Source organism: Carettochelys insculpta, chromosome 10, assembly GCF_033958435.1.
Source record: "Carettochelys insculpta isolate YL-2023 chromosome 10, ASM3395843v1, whole genome shotgun sequence".
Taxonomy (NCBI): Eukaryota; Metazoa; Chordata; order Testudines; family Carettochelyidae; genus Carettochelys; species Carettochelys insculpta.
In genome coordinates this window covers 49,517,343-49,534,097 of record NC_134146.1, presented here as the reverse complement: position 1 = coordinate 49,534,097, position 16,755 = coordinate 49,517,343, and the positions used below count along the sequence as shown (strand labels likewise).

The following is a 16,755-nucleotide window of genomic DNA, read 5'->3' as shown; positions in this document are numbered from 1 at the left end:
GCTCTCCCCCATCTCTGCTCCGGCTCCTGCCCCTCCTCCCGCATGCCCCCCATCGCCCTTCGCACCCCCCACCGCCCTCCGCACCTCCCCCCTTACCTCTCTCTGCTAGGCTCGCCCGGCCCGGGGGGCGGGGGTCCGAGCGCCTCAGCCCCCAGGGAGAGTCAAAGGGAGCCCCTGAAACAAAAAGTGAAACTTCGGCCGAGCTGCCGCAGCCGGGCTGGGGCCGCCCCCGGTCTCCCGAGCTTTGCCCGGAGCTGGAGGCTGACGTCAGGACCCAAATTCCTGACTTTCCCTGAAGGCACATTTGTCCATGTAAGGTATGGGGCTGAGCAGTGCAGCTGCACTGCCCGGGGAGGGACAGACGGGGGCGGGGGGGTGGAATGCAAAGGGGGCAGAGGTGGGGGGGGGGTCCTGCACTGCCAGGGAGAGGGGAGGAGAAGGTGACAATCGGGAAGGAGGGGGTTTGCACGGGGCGGATGGGGAGAGGCTGTTTCCATTGCATTGGATGGACTGGGCCGGCTGCAAGGGATAGTGGAGGAACATGAGCGGCTTTCTGAAAGGTTCCCCTTTAGGCCCGCGTGCAGCCCTTCAAGTTCGGTCTTGACACCTCTAGGAACTAGCAGTCTTGGGGCAGCTCAAAGACTCAAGTTTATTTATTAGGTAAGGAGCTTTTCTAGGAAGCCCTCCTTCTTCAGAGTCAAGAAGAAAATGATCCCCTTTAGGAAACCAAACTTTTGTGCACAAAAGCATGCAGGTGCTTGATCCTGGTAGGTCTGAGGCCTTGTTTTTTAACACCGAGGGATACATTAAACTTTAAAAAGTGTTTTTAAACAGTCCACAATAAGGTGGTTTCAAATCCTATATCCTCCCAAAGCTCCCTGCTAGTTTTTGGGTGCTTTGAAAAAAATTTTTTTTTTCTCTATTTTTCCTCTATGCCCCAAATCTAGTGTCTACAATCCCATGCAAGAGGAACAGGGAAAACAGTGCAATGAACTGGCACAAAGAGCTGTCAACAGTACAAATTGGGGGAAAAGGAGGATTTCCACGCCACCATCGCTTTGTTACAGTTATTTGTAATTCAAACACAAGTGGATTTGGTTAGACGAGGATCTATGTGCAAGCATTAGCTCTTTTCAGTTTCAATGTAAGGAGGATTGCATTGGCATGGCAGTTGAGAGGGGCAAGACAGAAGGGATGCTATGTATGAGGACTGGGGAGAGCAAACCTGACAAGCATCTCTCATTTGAAAAGAGATGCACGAATGTATTTTAAAGCACTTTAAAAAGCATCTCCCTCTGCTGACAAAGGATTTTGCTGTGTACTTTCAAGAGATGTTTAAAAATCTCACTCATCGCTTTCTGAAATTTCACTGATTCTGTCTGCCAGCCATTGACAGCCCTGGGAGAGGTGGCGTTTGCACCCTAAAACTCTAGTCCCTGCATCATGATCTGCATGGATAAACATCTGTACCAGCAGAGGGTCCTTCTAAACAGCTAACCTTGCAGAATCAGGGCCAAAGACAAGGAATAATGGGTGAGTTTGGGAGCATGGGAATTTGAAGCCTGTTTCAGACAGTAGATGGCTTTTTCATTTATGCTTAATAAAAAGAAGGTGAAAGGATGACAATTATGGTCTAAATATCTATTCAGGGAACAGATATTTAATAATGAGATCTTCAGTCTAGCAGAAACATCCCCACAACCGGATGCTGAAGTTGGACAAATTCAGGCTGGAAATAAAGCATCCGTTTTTAAACATTACACCATGGGAGGTCATGGTGAGCTCTCCACAAGTGACAGTTTTTAAATCAAGACTGGATTTTTTCTAACAGGCCTGCTCTTGAAATTACTGCAGGAAAGTTCACTGACCTGTCAGAGTCAGACAGAAAGAGTACCTCAGAATGGCCACCTCTGGTCAGACCAAAGATCAATCCCACCCAGTATCCTGTCTTCCAACAGGGGTCAATCCCAGGTGCCCCAAAGAGAATGAACAAAACAGGTGATCAAAAAGTGATCCATTTTGTCACTCATTCCCAGCTTCTGGCTAACAGAGGCTAAGAAAACCATCTCTGTCCCATCCTAGCTAGATTATCGCAACCGTCTGTTCTGGCCTTGGAACTATGTATCCAAACAGCAAAAGCAGTTCCAGATCCAACAACGAGGAACTAAAGCTAAACAAATTCAGGCTGACTATAGGGTAGCATTTGTTTGTTTTAACCGCAAGGTAATTAGCCACAGGAATTACTTACAAGTGGAGTGGTGAATTCCCCATCAAATGAATTCTTTCAATCAAGATTGGATCTCTGTCCAAAAGCTATGCATCGAGTCGGGCTGGATGCAGCCATCAGTGGATTTAATAGTGTTTTCTCTGTTTCATCTTGCACAAATCTGAAACGGAACTTGCATTGTACAAACACAAACGTATCAACACCTATAACACAGTGTCTAGGAAAAGTAATTTAAAATTAAAATAAATGTTTTGATCTGAAATTAAATAGCAAGGAGTGTTCCATGTGTAATGTTGCCGTGGAAGCCAAAGATCAAATACTTTCTTTGCTGTGTGTCCAACATCTACTTCCTCCCTGTCCATTAAGTGTATGCAATTTGTTACACAGTGTTGACAAAAGACAGAACACTTTGTATGTCTACAGCTATTTCCCTCAAAAATCTCCAAGTAAACTGCCTCACTCTGGGCATGTAAAATGAGTTAACAGCCCATCCCTGGCCTCCGTCAGCACCCACCAGTACAGGGACCCGGGCTGCTAATCAGGCTGAACAAGTAATCAGTGTGCCCAGGCCTCAGTCCGGGATGGTGCAGCAATAATTCTAATGTCCAGGCAGATGCTCGGGCTAAGCAGCAGTCAGTGGGCCCAGCCCTTACTTCAGGGCTGGGCAACAATGTGAACAGGTCAGGGTGCTCTGAGTGAACCATCCAAAGGTATTTTGCCTAGAGCACCACCAGAAAACTGCAAGGGTGGCTGGGAGAGGGGGTGACAGGTTTACGCACTCCACTGCATCTCAGCCCAGAGCTCTTACAGTGGCAGATTCATCTGCCACTGGGTCAGTGAGGATCCTGTCTGCAACACACTGACTCAGTTTCTCTTTATTTTCTCAGCCTGATCCATGCTGGCCCTTCCTAAGCTATGTTCCTGATCCTTCGGTTGGCATACCTGGCTGGAGACCCACCCCTCTCAGAGCACTATGAACCAAGATGCCTGGAGGCTGAGTTGTGCCAGTGACTCACGGTGTTAGCCTGGGCAAGTTACAGCCACAACTGGTCAAAAAATGTTGACTGATGATTTTTTCAGTCTAAATTTGAAATTTCAACAAATAACTAAAAGTTAGCCAAAATGTGGACAATTTCATTAGGTTTTTCAATCAATTTGAATTACTACCTCCATTGCCCTCAGTTTACCAACCTGAAAAATGGTGCCCCACAAGGGTTACGTGGGGTTTAAGTAATCAATGCAGAGCTTGCTACATTTTCTGTATTTCCCATTCGCTGCATGCTTTTAATGGATATTTTACTTCAGGTAAAGTTTTGATGATTAAAAGCTGCAGGTTTTCTTTTGTATAAAATAAGGCCAGGATAAAATTCTTTGAAGGCGGTAACAGTGAAAAACACATAGGTGTATCATTTCCTCTCCCACCCAATTTTCCATTGACCCAAAAGACTTGGAGAAGAAAAAAAAGAAAAAACCCACCACTCTTGGCCTATTCAATGAGAAGGGAAAGGAAAATGTTGAAAGCTGCAAGTGCTAACCGAATGTATTCTCCTAGCAGCAGCAAAATGAACAGTGGCAGTTTGTTGGAAGAACAACAACAAAAAGAACCAGAACTCCTACACTGGCTCTAAAAAATACTGGCTGTGTTGGCAGGGAAGAAAATTACCTACACGAGAAGCCAAGAAACAGACATGCTAAGTACTCTGGTATCTTTTTAGTGGGCTTGATGAAAATGAACCTCTGGATGCAGTAAAACTGGACAGAGCATCTAGATTTATTAAAAGAGTAGCTTTTATTATTTCCCTAGGGAATTCCACCCTTGCCTGTAGCACACATGCTCATTGCCTTTCAGAAAACTTTTTTAATGTTACACTTGAAACCCCTCTCTTTTGTCTATTGTCTGAGATTGTGCTATAAGTAAATACAAAGTTGTAGGAAAAATGTGTATGGCTATATAAATGGAATCTTTCTGAACAAAGAGGGCCTGTTGATGAAATTTACATATGATCGTAAAGTGGGGAAGCTGTATATAATAACAAAGGCTGTAATAATGCTCAAACAGCCCAGGACAATGTGGAAGGGATGCACAGAGAGATCAAACATGGATGAAAAAAAATATATCCTGAGATACCACTGGATGAAAGACAAAGCAAATCAGTCTGTCAGGAGAAAAATCTGAAACCAATTTTCAAATAGAAAGGACACGCCTGGATTACCAAGATGTAAATTAGTAACAGAGAAAGCTGAGCTAGTCTATCTACTATCAAAACAAAACAGCAGTAAAGTAGCACTTTAAAGACTAACAAAATAAGATGTCAGGATGTAAATGTGGTAGTGGACTGCATGTTAGACAGGAGTTGTTTGATATGGCTGCAAAATAGGCTAATGACTGCACAGAGGGAGCACAGCACGAAGTAGGTGGGTAATTGGCCCTGGTGTAAATACAACTGGAATATTGTGTTTGAGTTCTGGACATCTCCTTACCAGAAAGGAGGTGTTGACAGGCTGAAGGGAACTCCAGGGAGACCATGACTACAGGCGAGAAGGAATGACGGATGGAAAGGATGATGAGAGTGAAAGCTGTGTCACTTGGCTGAGTGATGACAGAAGGAGACATGCGTTCTGACTTCAGAAAATACCAATGGAGTATCCAGATCCCTTATACTACTACCAAAATTCTAGCCGTTACCTACAGCCCCATGAAAGGGGGAACACTCCAAGAAGGTGTTTAGGTGGTTAGGATTTTATAGACCTCTAACAGATTCCGCCCCACCCCGCCCCGTGGTGAACTCTTTTCCAGGCTGAAAAATCCCAGACATCATATGCAACCTGTTCCAGACCCCCCATCATTTTGCCTGCTCTTTTCCAATTTCAGTGCATCTTATTTTGAGATGGGATGAGCACATCTGTATGCACTAGTCAAGAGGTACGATAGAGGTGATATGATATTTTCTGTGCTACTATCAGTCCTTTTTCAATGGCTCCCAACATTCTGGTAGGTTTTTTGACTGCCACTACACATTGAGGAGATGTTTTCAGAGAACTATCCACAATGACTCCAAGATCTCTTAAGTGGTTGCAACTAATTTAGACCCCATCATTTCCTATGTAGAGTGGAGATTATGTTTATCAGTAAAAGCTTCAGAGTCTAACATATTTAGCCTCAGCACTCCAGGAAGTATTATTGTTTCCATTTTGCAAAAATAGGGAACAGAGGCAATATTCTTTTCCCTTCGGCATTTTCCCAAAGTTTGGGGGCAGGAGGATCAGGGGAGCTAATTCATAATCATCTTTATTGGACAAGGGCCTTTGATGAGCACATTCAGAGCTTGGTATGTTAGAATGCTCTCTTCGTAATAGAAATCCCTCCTGATCCTTGCATAGAATTCTTCACACACAAAAATATAGGTGTTTCAAAGCTGCAGCCAAAACCACTGAGGCTTAAAATCCATCAGGCTAAACATTCTGTGATGTAATTTTAGATATTAACTCCCTTGTTTACGTGCTTTATAATTGTAGTTATAACAGCCAGAGATGGTGTGATTTATGGGAAAACATCTCAAAATGGCAGGGGATTTAAGCTAGAAGGAAGATAAAAACATTCTTTTCTTTAATATTTGTTTTCTTTAGAGACTTACCATGTCAGTAATGCAGGACTTCATTAAGAACAAAAGAGCTTCTTCATTATAGCAAGTGTTACGTAACCTCTAATTAAATAATATTATGTCTTAGCATTCAGTTCTCTTGTATTCAACCTGAAGCCTTCTCCCAAGATCAGCCTCGCATGCTGGTTTATCTGATATAGTTTCCTTTGGGCAAGTCTGTCAAGAATCGCTCTGAAATCCTTTTAAAGTGTAACACCTTCACATGTTCCTTGCCTGGGAATTATTATAACAGATAGCCATATGCATGTGCTGCTGTTGAGCTAATTTTGACTTGCAGATAGAGCCAACAGAAATTCAGCATTTCCACCTGTGGGAAACTGACATTTTAAAATTTCCTTTCCTCACCATTTGACAAAGTAAAAATTAGGGAATTTCCCGTGAACCAAAATTTAAAAAGAAAAAAAAGTTATTTCAGAAATCTAGAACAACCTCATCCCAGTGCTTCATTATAGTTTCTAGTAAACAATATAGGGGAGATACCTCAGAGCCTCTGGAATGAAGGAGGAATGGGATTACAGGTTGGCCCTCAAACAGAAAGTAACAGGAAGCTGTTACAGATGATCTCATGGTGGGGAACAGAAAGATGCCAAGAGCTCCAGATGTAGGAAATATGCTCAGCCTACAGAAGTGACAGCACAGTTGTCAAAACGGATAAAATGGAAACTCCTGCTGCAAACTTTACTTAAAGCAGAGCTCTGCCATCAAAAGTCCACAAGCCCAAGGAGACGTCATACAGGGCTGGGCCCTGGTGGGTCTCAAGTTCTAGTCTTAGGACTTCCTTTGGGTAACCTTCACTCATGTCACTTTACAAATATTACTGAGGCCTCGACAGGCCTAAGACATGCAAATATTGTTACCCTTCTTTCACAGGTACATAAGGAGGGTGCACCAGTGAAGGTGATTTGTCCACAGTTACTCAGCAAACTAGTAATGGAATCAGTACTAAAGTCCCAATTACTTAATTACTAAATTACACTAAACTGAATTGAATAAATCTTAAACTAATCTGAGAGCTTCTAATTTAGAGATTAGCACTGGGGTATATAGACCTATCCTAGATAAGATGCTACTTCTCTCATAAAAAACAGCTGTGGTGTTCTTATTTGTGGCTTACCACAGCATTAATGTGTGAGGCTATGTTTAGACTGTGTGTGCTATTTTGGAATACAGCAGTATCCCAAAATAGCTATGCTGCAGCTTTTCCCTGTGCTTGACATAGCACTGCTATTTTGAGCATGGCATTCCAGTTCCGCTACCCCTCATCATGACAAGGGTAACAGAACTTTCGGAATAGGCCCTTATTTTGAGATAATTTGTGCAAATTGTGTAAGTTATTTCAAAACATGGAAGCAGTCTAAACATAGCTTGAGAGGGATAGTGCAAGTTGGCAGACGGAGGGCTCAAAGATCCCACAGTTCACGTCCCCTCCCACCTCTGGAGACCCTGTCATGCAGAATTTCATTCATTTAACTTAAGGTGAAATTTCAAATACATTTAGTTAAACCACAAAAAATAGCCATATGGACCCTCTTTCTTTCTTATTTCAGTTTAAAACTAAACAGGCATAAGACACTCTGAAATCAAAATAAGAATGTCCACACCAAGCTCTGCAATAAGCCAGTTTAAACCAGTGTAAGCTTGTGTGTAGACATGATTTAAGAAAAATGGAGATATACATCTCCTAGTGCTGGAAAGGACCTTGAAGGGTCATTGAGTGCAGTCCCCTGCCTTTGCAGCAGGGCCTATCACCGTCCTTGGCAGTTTTTTTTTTAAACCTAACCTGCTGCAGACCCTTGAAAGGCCTCCTCAAGAACTGAATTCTTAACCCTAGATTTCCAAGGCCAGTGCTCTAGCCACTGAGCTACCCCTTCTCCCAGTGGCAGCAATGCCTGTAGGACAAAATTTGATCCCAGGCAGAGGTTGCAGGCCCAACATAAAGCATCTTTATGCTTGAAAACCGAGTATAGACATCACAGAAACACGGTATGCCAACTGTGCAATCACTTTTCAGAGCAGACTCTCTCATTAAAAGCCAAAGCTCTTTGCACTGCATGGATGTTCAAGAAACTACCATACATGTGGTAGAAAATCTAACATGATGTGCACGTAGCAAGCTCCATTCATAATCTCTTACATTTCCATCCACTACCCACTCATTATTACCTTCTCTTTCCTGTGTGAAGTCTAATTTTGAGCAGAAAACTCTTTGTGGTGGGCTCCCCTGTCATTACAATGAAGGGAAAGTATCAAAGATACCTATGGTGGTATAGAAATAAACTAAAGAACAAACACAACAGGTATATAATGATCTGCCAGTACTCCTGTAGTCTGTTATTCAGGTAAGACCTGCTAAAAGTTTTTGATCAAGACGTAAAACAACTTATGCTAAAGAGCAAAGAAAGCAAAGTTATACAACATTTCTACTAATGTCAGGCAAGTGTAACAGGAACAGCATTCTGGGTCGTTACTGTATTTTCAGTACAATTGTACTGGTGAGAGTCAAAATGCTTATCTGTCTTAACATTTTGGGTGTGTCTACACTAGCCGCCTACTTCGAAGTAGCCAGCACAACATTGAAATAGCACCCTTCGCGTCTACACGTGCCGTGTGCTATTTCGATGTTGAAATCAATGTTAGGCAGCAAGACGTCAACATCGCTATTGCCATCCAAAGATGGGAATAGCACCCTACTTCGAAGTCGGGCGTGTGTAGATGATCTGCATCCCGCTACTTCGAAATAGGGGGGTCCTCCATGGCGGCCATCAGCTGAGGGGTTGAGACGCTCTGTCCAGCCCCTGCGGGGCTTTATGGTCCCCGCGCGCAGCAGCCTTTAAAAAGCACCACGGACCTGGATTTCCTGTGGCAATTTCATGGATTTCATGTGACGTGCACATGCTAGCCCTGCACGCCCTCTACAGGTCCCGACCAATCCACCCACCACCCATGGCATCAAGCCAGCCTCCCCAAGTGCCCCCAGGGCTCCCCTCCTGAGGGGACCCAGGCACCCCTGGCAGCCAAGCAGGGGGCCAAAAAGAGGCGGGGCCCCTCCTTGTCGGAAGCCAAGCTCCGAGACCTGCTGGGGCTCTGGGGTGAAGAGGAGGTGCTCCATGTGATGGGGAGCAAGCGGCGGAACGTAGAAGCATTCGCCCAACCGGCCGAGGGTCTGGCCGCCCAGAGTCACCCTGCCTGCATTCCAGATCACGTCTGGAGTAAGGTGAAGGAGTTGCGGCAGGGGTACACCGGGGCCCGGGCCTCGGCCAGATGGTCTGGGGCCGCTCAGGGCCATCCTGGGCCCCCGGGACACCTCCTCCCCCTGGGACACCCTTGACACCACGGCTGATGAGCCCCAGCAGGCCTCGGAGCCGGAGTCCGGCCCGGAGGCCATCCCCACACCCCAGGGCCCACCCGAGGAGCCCCCCTCTCGGGACAGCAGAGGAGGGGTCCAGCACCGAGGAGTGGGGGCTCCTCATTGACCTACCCCCCCAGAGCACTAGCCAGGAATCTGCCCACTGGGCTTCCCCCGACCATGGCAGTGGACGGTCAGGTACATACCCCACAGAGCACACGCCCATAGGGCAGGGGCACCAGACACGACCGGGAGCCCCACACACCCCCAGCAGACTCCAACCCGCAACCGCCCAGCCACAGCACAGTCCCAGGACAGCGGCACGGCCATCAGCGCCCGTCAGCACCTGCACCCATGGACAGCACTGTGCCTTAACCCCGGGGGACAATGCTGTGGGGACAGCCAACAGGGACATCACACCCACCAACGGGGATGGAGACCCAGCACCCAAGGGCGGGGCTGGGGGAACAGGCCACAGGCCGGGGCACTGTACTAACAGCCTTCCCCTCCCTCTCTGCAGCTGCACCATCCGATGCCCCAGGCAGCCAGGCACCCTCCGTTGTCCCCGACAGCCCGCCGGAGGTCAGCCACCGCCAGCACCTGCAGACACCCCAAAGGCCAGTGGGACAGTTCCGCCACCGCCGGACCCTGGAGATGGCCCCTGTGGACCCCCAGCTCCTGGCAGCTCTCTGGCGGCAGGCGGAGGAGAGACTCCGCTTTGACCAGGAAGAGTCCACCTGGCACTGGGCAGCATGGGAGGACTTCATGGGGGTGTTCCGGGACATAGCCAGATCGATCCGGGAGGCTGTCGCCCGGCTTCTGCCTCCTGGGCCACCCTTCCCACTGCTCCACCCGAGGCCCCCCCCGCTGCGCCGCCTGCCGCTTCACCCACTTTGCCGCCTGCAAGCTCCACAGAGCCCACTGGGGCTGAAGACCAGCCAGTGGAGGCATCCCGGCCACACTTGCCAGTCCTCCCATCCCCCAGCCGGCCACGCCAGGACTGCAGACACGGTGGGGGCGGGGGTCGCGAGCTATATCCGCCAGGGGGTCACGCCCCTTTACCCCCACCCCAGACTGATGGGCCAACAGCCGAGCCGTCTGCCGGGCCTCATGTATATAGTTGTCCCCCTTTTTGTATATTGGTTGCAGTTTCTGTTGTGCACAAAACAAGTTGGCAGTTTTCAGAAAAAAAAGGTTTTATTTTCAAAAAAACTGGAGGCGTGTGCTTGTTGGGGGGGTGGTGTGCGGGTGTTGGGGGCGGCATGCGGGCTGTGTGTGGGCGGGGGGGGTCTTCCAGGGAAGGCCAGATAGGTGCTCAGGGGTCTCCCTGATCGAAGTGGGCCCGCAGGGCCTCGTGGACCCGTACCCCCTCATGGTGGGCCAGGCAGCTGGGTGCGGCAGCCGGCTGGGGGAAGCCCGTGCCGGCATCGACCGCCCACCCCTGGACGAAAGCCTCCCCCTTGCTCTTGACAATGTTGTGGAGCGTGCTGCACATGCCCACAACCTGGGGGATGTTCTGGAAGCTGACATCCAGTCGGGCAAGGAGGCACCTCCAGTGGCCCTTCAGACGGCCAAATGTCCTCTCCACCACCTGGCAGGCGTGGTTCAGGCAGGCGTTGAACCACTCCTGGCTGGTGTTGAGGTGGCCAGTGTACAGGTGCATGAGCCAGGGCTGGAGGGGGTAGGCTGCGTCCGCCACGAGGCAGAGGGCACAGTGGTGTCCCCCAGAGGGATCTCCCTCTGGGGGATGTAGGTCCCCGCCTCTAGCCAGCAGCATAGGCCCAAGTTCCTAAAAACACGGGCATCGTGTGTGCAGCTGGGCCAGCCCACGTACACGTCCTGGAAGCGGCCTCGACTCTCCACCATGGCCTGCAGGACCACAGAGTGGTAGCCCCTGCAGTTGATGTATCTTCCTCTGCTGTGGTCCGGGGTGCGGATGGGGATGTGGGTCCCATACAGGGCGCCAAAGCAGTATGGGAACCCCATGGTGGCGAATCTGGCGATGGCTGCGTCCAGGTCCCCGAGTTGGATGACCCTCTGGAGCAGCATGGCATTAAGCGCACGGACCACCTGTAGGGAGGGAACACAGGTGCCCATGAGGGTGTGCAGGGTGCCCCAGAGCCCTTCCCCCAGGCCCCCTCCCGGGACCCTCCCCAGGTACCTCCCCACCCAGCCTCATACCCAGCCCCACCCCCCTAGTGGGTGCGTGCCCAGGCCTTCTTACCTCCATGACTACAGCCCCGACCGTGGCCCTGCCCACTCCAAGCTGGTGTCCCACAGAGCGATAGCTGTCTGGAGTGGCCAGCTTCCAGATGGCTATTGCGACCCTCCTCTCGACGGGGAGGGCGCACCGCATCCAGGTGTCCTGGTGCCTCAGTGCAGGAGTGAGCCACTGGCAGAGCTCGAGAAAGGTCTGCCGGTGCATGTGGAAGTTCTGCAGCCCCGTGTCGTCATCCCACTTCCCGCATGACGAGCTGCTCCCACCACTCGGAGCTGCAGGGATAGCTTCAGAGGCGGGGAAGCCGCTGGTGGGGGAGGAAGAGGGGAGCCCGGTGGTCAGGGGCATCCCCGTCTGCCTCCGGGGAAGGCTCCTCTGGCAGCAACCACTGGGCAGCCTCCCAGGCAGCACCTAGCACGGCGCTTGCCCCCTAGATGACTACCTGGAGGGCCTCCTCTTCCTGCTGCTGCTGGGGGTCCGTATCTGCTGTGACGTGGTCTGCGAGAGCGTGGAGTGTACCCTGCGGACCTCGTGCTGTGCAGGCCGGGTGTGTCTGGGAGGGGCCCTTTAAAGGAGCGGCTTACTGTTGACCCAGAAGGGCTAGTCCAGCCTGTGACCCGGTCCGTGGGCTTTCCCGGCCCCTTATTTCGACAGCGAGGGCTTGTGTGTGTGGACGCTCTGCATTTCCTTCCAGGGTGGCTCCTTTTGATGTTCCCCGTCACTACTTCGACGTTGAACGTCGACAGCACCAGCCCTGGAGGACGTGTAGACGATACGTGTCGAAGTAGCCTACTTCCATGTTCTTACTTCAAAATAGGCGACTTCGACGTAGTGTGCTAGTGTAGACGTAGCCTTTATGTCTGTGCAGCAGCCTTTGAAAAGAAAATGTCCTTTTGCCCCATAGAACTGCACCTAATCCATGTGTTGAAGCTGTTAAAATGAACATATTATATCAAAACATTGCAGGAGAACTCAGCTCTGAGCTCTTGGGAGCTAGACGTGGCTATAAAACTGCACAGACAGCAGGACCAGAGGGCAGCAACGGGCACCATATCTGGATGCCTAAAGTCAGTAAACATGGGAAGTCTCCCTCCTGGCATGGTTAATCCTTAACATTCACAAGTGGTCAGATCCTGCCTCTTCGTTCTCCAAACTGCAGCATTTTTATATCCCTCTTTTCACGCACGTCTCCATGCTTTCCCCCGGTACCTCCTTATGCACAGTAAACCCTTCCTGAGCTCATCCATGCAGCTACTCCCCTTGTTGCCTTTAAAACCCTTGATGACTTACTGGAAGGCGGTACTACCTGCAAGGAATCAGCTGATTTGCAATGACGAGACCAAAACTCAGCCATGTAGCACCTTGGCCACTCTAAGTTCTTTAACACCTACCCTCCATACAGCTCCTCAAAAGTCACCCTGTACCTCCTTTCTGCAGGCAAGCCAGCTAGCATTTTTTAAAACACTAAACCAAAATAGTTTGCATTTCTACCTGTCTTCTTTTCAAAGGACTGAAATGTTACTAGGAAGAGAAAGGAAAGTGACATGGCAACTCAAATTAGCAGTCATGCAAAAGATGGGAACCCAGTTCAGTTTATAAAAAGCCAGCTCGATACTAGGCATCCTTAAAAAATTGAATAAAAAGCAAGGCAGTGGATGGTGTAGTAAGCTACAAAGCCATGGAGAAGCTGCTCACAGCATAAGGACTTCTATTTCTCTTCACTCCAGCCTCCTTGGGTCATCATATCTGAACATGTCAACTGCTTCACAATCCAATATGTTCACTCTGATTTTCAGGGCCAGTGAGGCCACGCAAAATGCTACACAAAACATGCCGCGATGTTTCCTGGGGCCCTGAAGTTGTCTCAGAACCCAAAAATGTCTTGTGAGCAGGATTCTTTTACAGGATTTCCCTGTGTAATGTAAGACAAGCTGAGAAAATTCAGACAGTGCAGAGAAGCAGTTACATTGGTCAAAGAGATATTGCGGGGACAGCATGAACAGCTAGCAGAGCTGTGAAGTGGGGGTGTTTCTGGCTGCTAAGTAACCTCCGTTCAGCATATAATACATCCCAAAGGAGTACCATATCTATTTTATTTTTCAACAGCCGGGCAAGGCTGAATCAGCTCCAGTCATGCTTATGGAGTAGCTGGTGTCCCCATGGTATGTCCCACGGACTAAAAAGCAAACGAGTTTTCCTGTTTTACGCAAAATAAAGAGAAATCCTAAAATATTCATACACTGAATCCACTTACAGCATGCATCCTATAAGGAACAGTTGCATGCGGGAGTAAACCAGCCAGACTGAGATAAGGCTGTTAAGACCATTGAGCCCTGAATCTTGGCTTGACAGCTGCAGCACCTCCTGCTTCAAAGTGGAATCAAAAACCACCACATTGCTCCTTCCTGTGCAATTCTATACTGAGAGACTTGGAGATAAATCACTTCCAGAGCATGTCAGCTGATCAGAGTAAAACCAGAAACATGAACTGATTGAACCTTGTATATCACCCTGTTTTACATAACAATTAATGTACAGGTATATATCTTCTTTAATGCTGGCACTTGAATCACTAGTGCATAGAAAAGATAGTAAAGGAGTGCATGGTCTTTCTGCGTGTCATCTGTACATTGTGCAAAGGCTTCTGAATTCAGCCATCTCTCCAGCCACACCCTTTTATATTATTTTCTCCTAGGGGGTTTTGGCAACCTCTTCTGCTGCCAGTACAAAGTAGGTTGCAACATCCTCCCTTCATCTTCCCTGTTCTCTGAATGCCAGCCAGCAGTATCACATTGCACACTTGCTGAACTGAACAAAGCATGTGCAGTTGCCATCATCTTGTAACTCATTCTTCATCCTGGTGATCAGTAGCCAAGCTATCAGTGCACCACCCATGTAGGACAGAGCTGGGCAAAATCCGGCTGGCCGGGGAGGCACAGATCTGGCCTACCAAGCATTTCTCTCCAGCCCTTCTAGCTGATTGGCAGAGTGTGCAGACTTACAGCCAGCAGCACTTGTTCAGCTGTCCCTGCCATTCCCCCAACCTTGTTCCATCTGCAGCTGAGTCACCTCCTGACTGACTCTGAAGAAAGGAAGAAACATTGAGTACGACTGTGAGAGATTAGGGAGCATGATTTTATTGTCATTTGTTCACACATCACAGTGTAGCTGCTTCTGCTTTTGTTTCAGACTGTAACGTGGAGCCATTTCCTTCTCTTAGGTCCGTCTAGGATCCAGAGACGGGAGTCAACTGAACCCAATGTAAGAATATCCCTCCAGACTTTTCCATAGGGCACAGCAAATTCTTTCTCCCTCTCCCACAAATAACATGGAGGGTTAGGGCTGGAGGAAACAGTCTGCTTGGTTATAGCGATGAGACAAGGGAGTGATATACTTGGCTGGGGGTGGTGGGGGCTTGCAGTGCATCTTAATGTGTGCCCTTTTTCTTTCAAACTTCAGGAGCACAGGAGATGTCAGGAAAACAGTGGACCTCTGTCACATTCCTCATTACTACAGTAACTTAGTGACTTCAAAGTTCACAAATACGCTAGGGCAGGGGTCAGCAACCTTTCTGGGGCGAAGTGCTTGAATTTGACCTTTTAACTTCTATCTATGGTCCAAGTGCCAGTGATACTTTTTAAAGTCACTAACAGTCCTATTCACAACTGCTTCACTAATAAGATGCAGAGCTTTCCCATTTAGATGGTGGTTGGTGGCATTAGTCAGTATTTTATTAATCCACAGGCGGCCTGGCTGAGCAAGCTCCCAGCTGCATGGGGGAGGAGGGACGGGGCTCAGTTCTCACCTTGTATGCTGATGAAAATCAGCTGTCATGCCACTCTTGGCACCCGTGCTAGGGGTTGCTGGTCTTTGTGCTACATCATGAGATGCATTCCCAGCATCTGCACGCATGTAGTGACTGAGGAGACTACTTTATGCTTGACGTTTTTCAAAAGGGATTGAAGAGATTATCTGAAAGGTCAGACAGTTGTATTTTGTTGGGTATGTGGACCTTTTATTGCTCCAGTGGAATCTTGTGATGGGATCCAGGCACAGCATCACTTTGGATGTTCTAAGACCCGATCTTCACAAGATAGGAGGACAGGAAGAAATCCAGCTGAGTACTGTCCCAAGGCCTGCATGGGTGGGTGAATCAGCAGGTGAGACCCGGGAGCCTGTGCTGTCCGCAAAGGTTAAGCAAGAGCATTGTGGGATTGAACTGACGGAATTTTGCATTCTGTGGAAGTTTGCCACTTCACGTTCATGGCCTTTTTTTCATATTACTAATGAATATGCTGTGTGACTATGGGAAGACTCTCTGCTTCATTTTACCCAACTGCAGACGAATAGAAACTGGGGTTTCAGGAGATTTCAAGTAGTGAGATTGTTGGAGGAAGTATCCTATGATACATGTTCTTGGGGGGACCTCACCTTTTACCTCTCCCCCTTGTAAAAAGTGATAATCATCCCTACCCATCCTTATATTTCAACCAGATATTGATCAAGGTGAGGACGTTCCCTTTTATCCCACAACTACTTAGTTTCCCAAACAGCCTTTGGTGACGGACCTTGTCAAAGGCTTTTTGAAAGTCCAAGTACATTGCATGTCAACCGGATCATCCTTTTCCACATGCTTGTTGATACCCTCGAAGGATTGTAACAGATTGGTGGGCCGTGATTTCCTTTTACAAAACCTGTGTTGACTCATCTCCAGCATAGCATGCTCACCTACGTGTGGCAATTCTGCTCTTTACTATAGTTCCTACCTGTTTGCTCAATACTCAAGCCAGAACTTCCTCTGGAGCCCTTAAGAATTGGTGTTGTATTAGCTATCTTCCAGTCTTGTGGTAAAGGCTGGTTTCAGTGATAATTTACATGATACACTTGGTAGGTCTGCAGTTTCATATCTGAGTTCCTTCAGAACTTTAGTGAACAACATTGGGCCCTGATGATTTCCTAATGTTAAGTTTGTCACTTTGTTCCAAATCCTGTTCCCCTGGGACAATGTATTTCTGTACTTCAGGTTTGTTTCCACACAAAAATAGCTCTGACCTAGGGCTCTTTCCCACATCTTCTACAGTGAAGCCTGATGCACGGAATTCATTTAGCTTCTCTGCAGTGGTCTTGCTCTGTAAGTGTTCCTCTAGCACCTCCATTGGCTGCTTGGCAGGCTTATTTCCTCTGAGGTACCTAAACTGTTTTTAAAAAAAAAAAAAAATCTCGTGTTTGTGTCTTTGTAGCTATGTCATCTGGAGATGTGGTCTTGTCATCTGCTATTGTCTAAGCAAGCCCAGTCAAAGAA

The 16,755-nt window shown here is 48.3% G+C and overlaps 1 protein-coding gene and 1 long non-coding RNA gene across 9 annotated transcripts in view; one reads left to right on the top strand and one right to left on the bottom strand.

The window, feature by feature from the left end:
• Positions 1 to 228, bottom strand: part of LPP (LIM domain containing preferred translocation partner in lipoma) — a 456,239-nt gene extending 456,011 nt beyond the window's left edge. For 7 of the 8 annotated variants that reach the window (XM_075004762.1, XM_075004750.1, XM_075004780.1 and 4 more), the window contains exon 1: positions 97 to 227. The gene's annotated coding sequence lies outside the window, so the exon portion shown is untranslated. Of the gene's footprint in view, positions 1 to 96 lie in introns of all 8 variants that reach the window. The other variant, XM_075004755.1, reaches the window with a different exon arrangement.
• On the top strand, positions 174 to 9,738 carry LOC142018734 (uncharacterized). Its single transcript, XR_012646909.1, has 3 exons — positions 174 to 312; positions 1,387 to 1,533; positions 3,115 to 9,738. It is a non-coding gene; the product is annotated as an uncharacterized LOC142018734 (long non-coding RNA).
• The last annotated feature ends 7,017 nt before the right edge of the window (positions 9,739 to 16,755 follow it).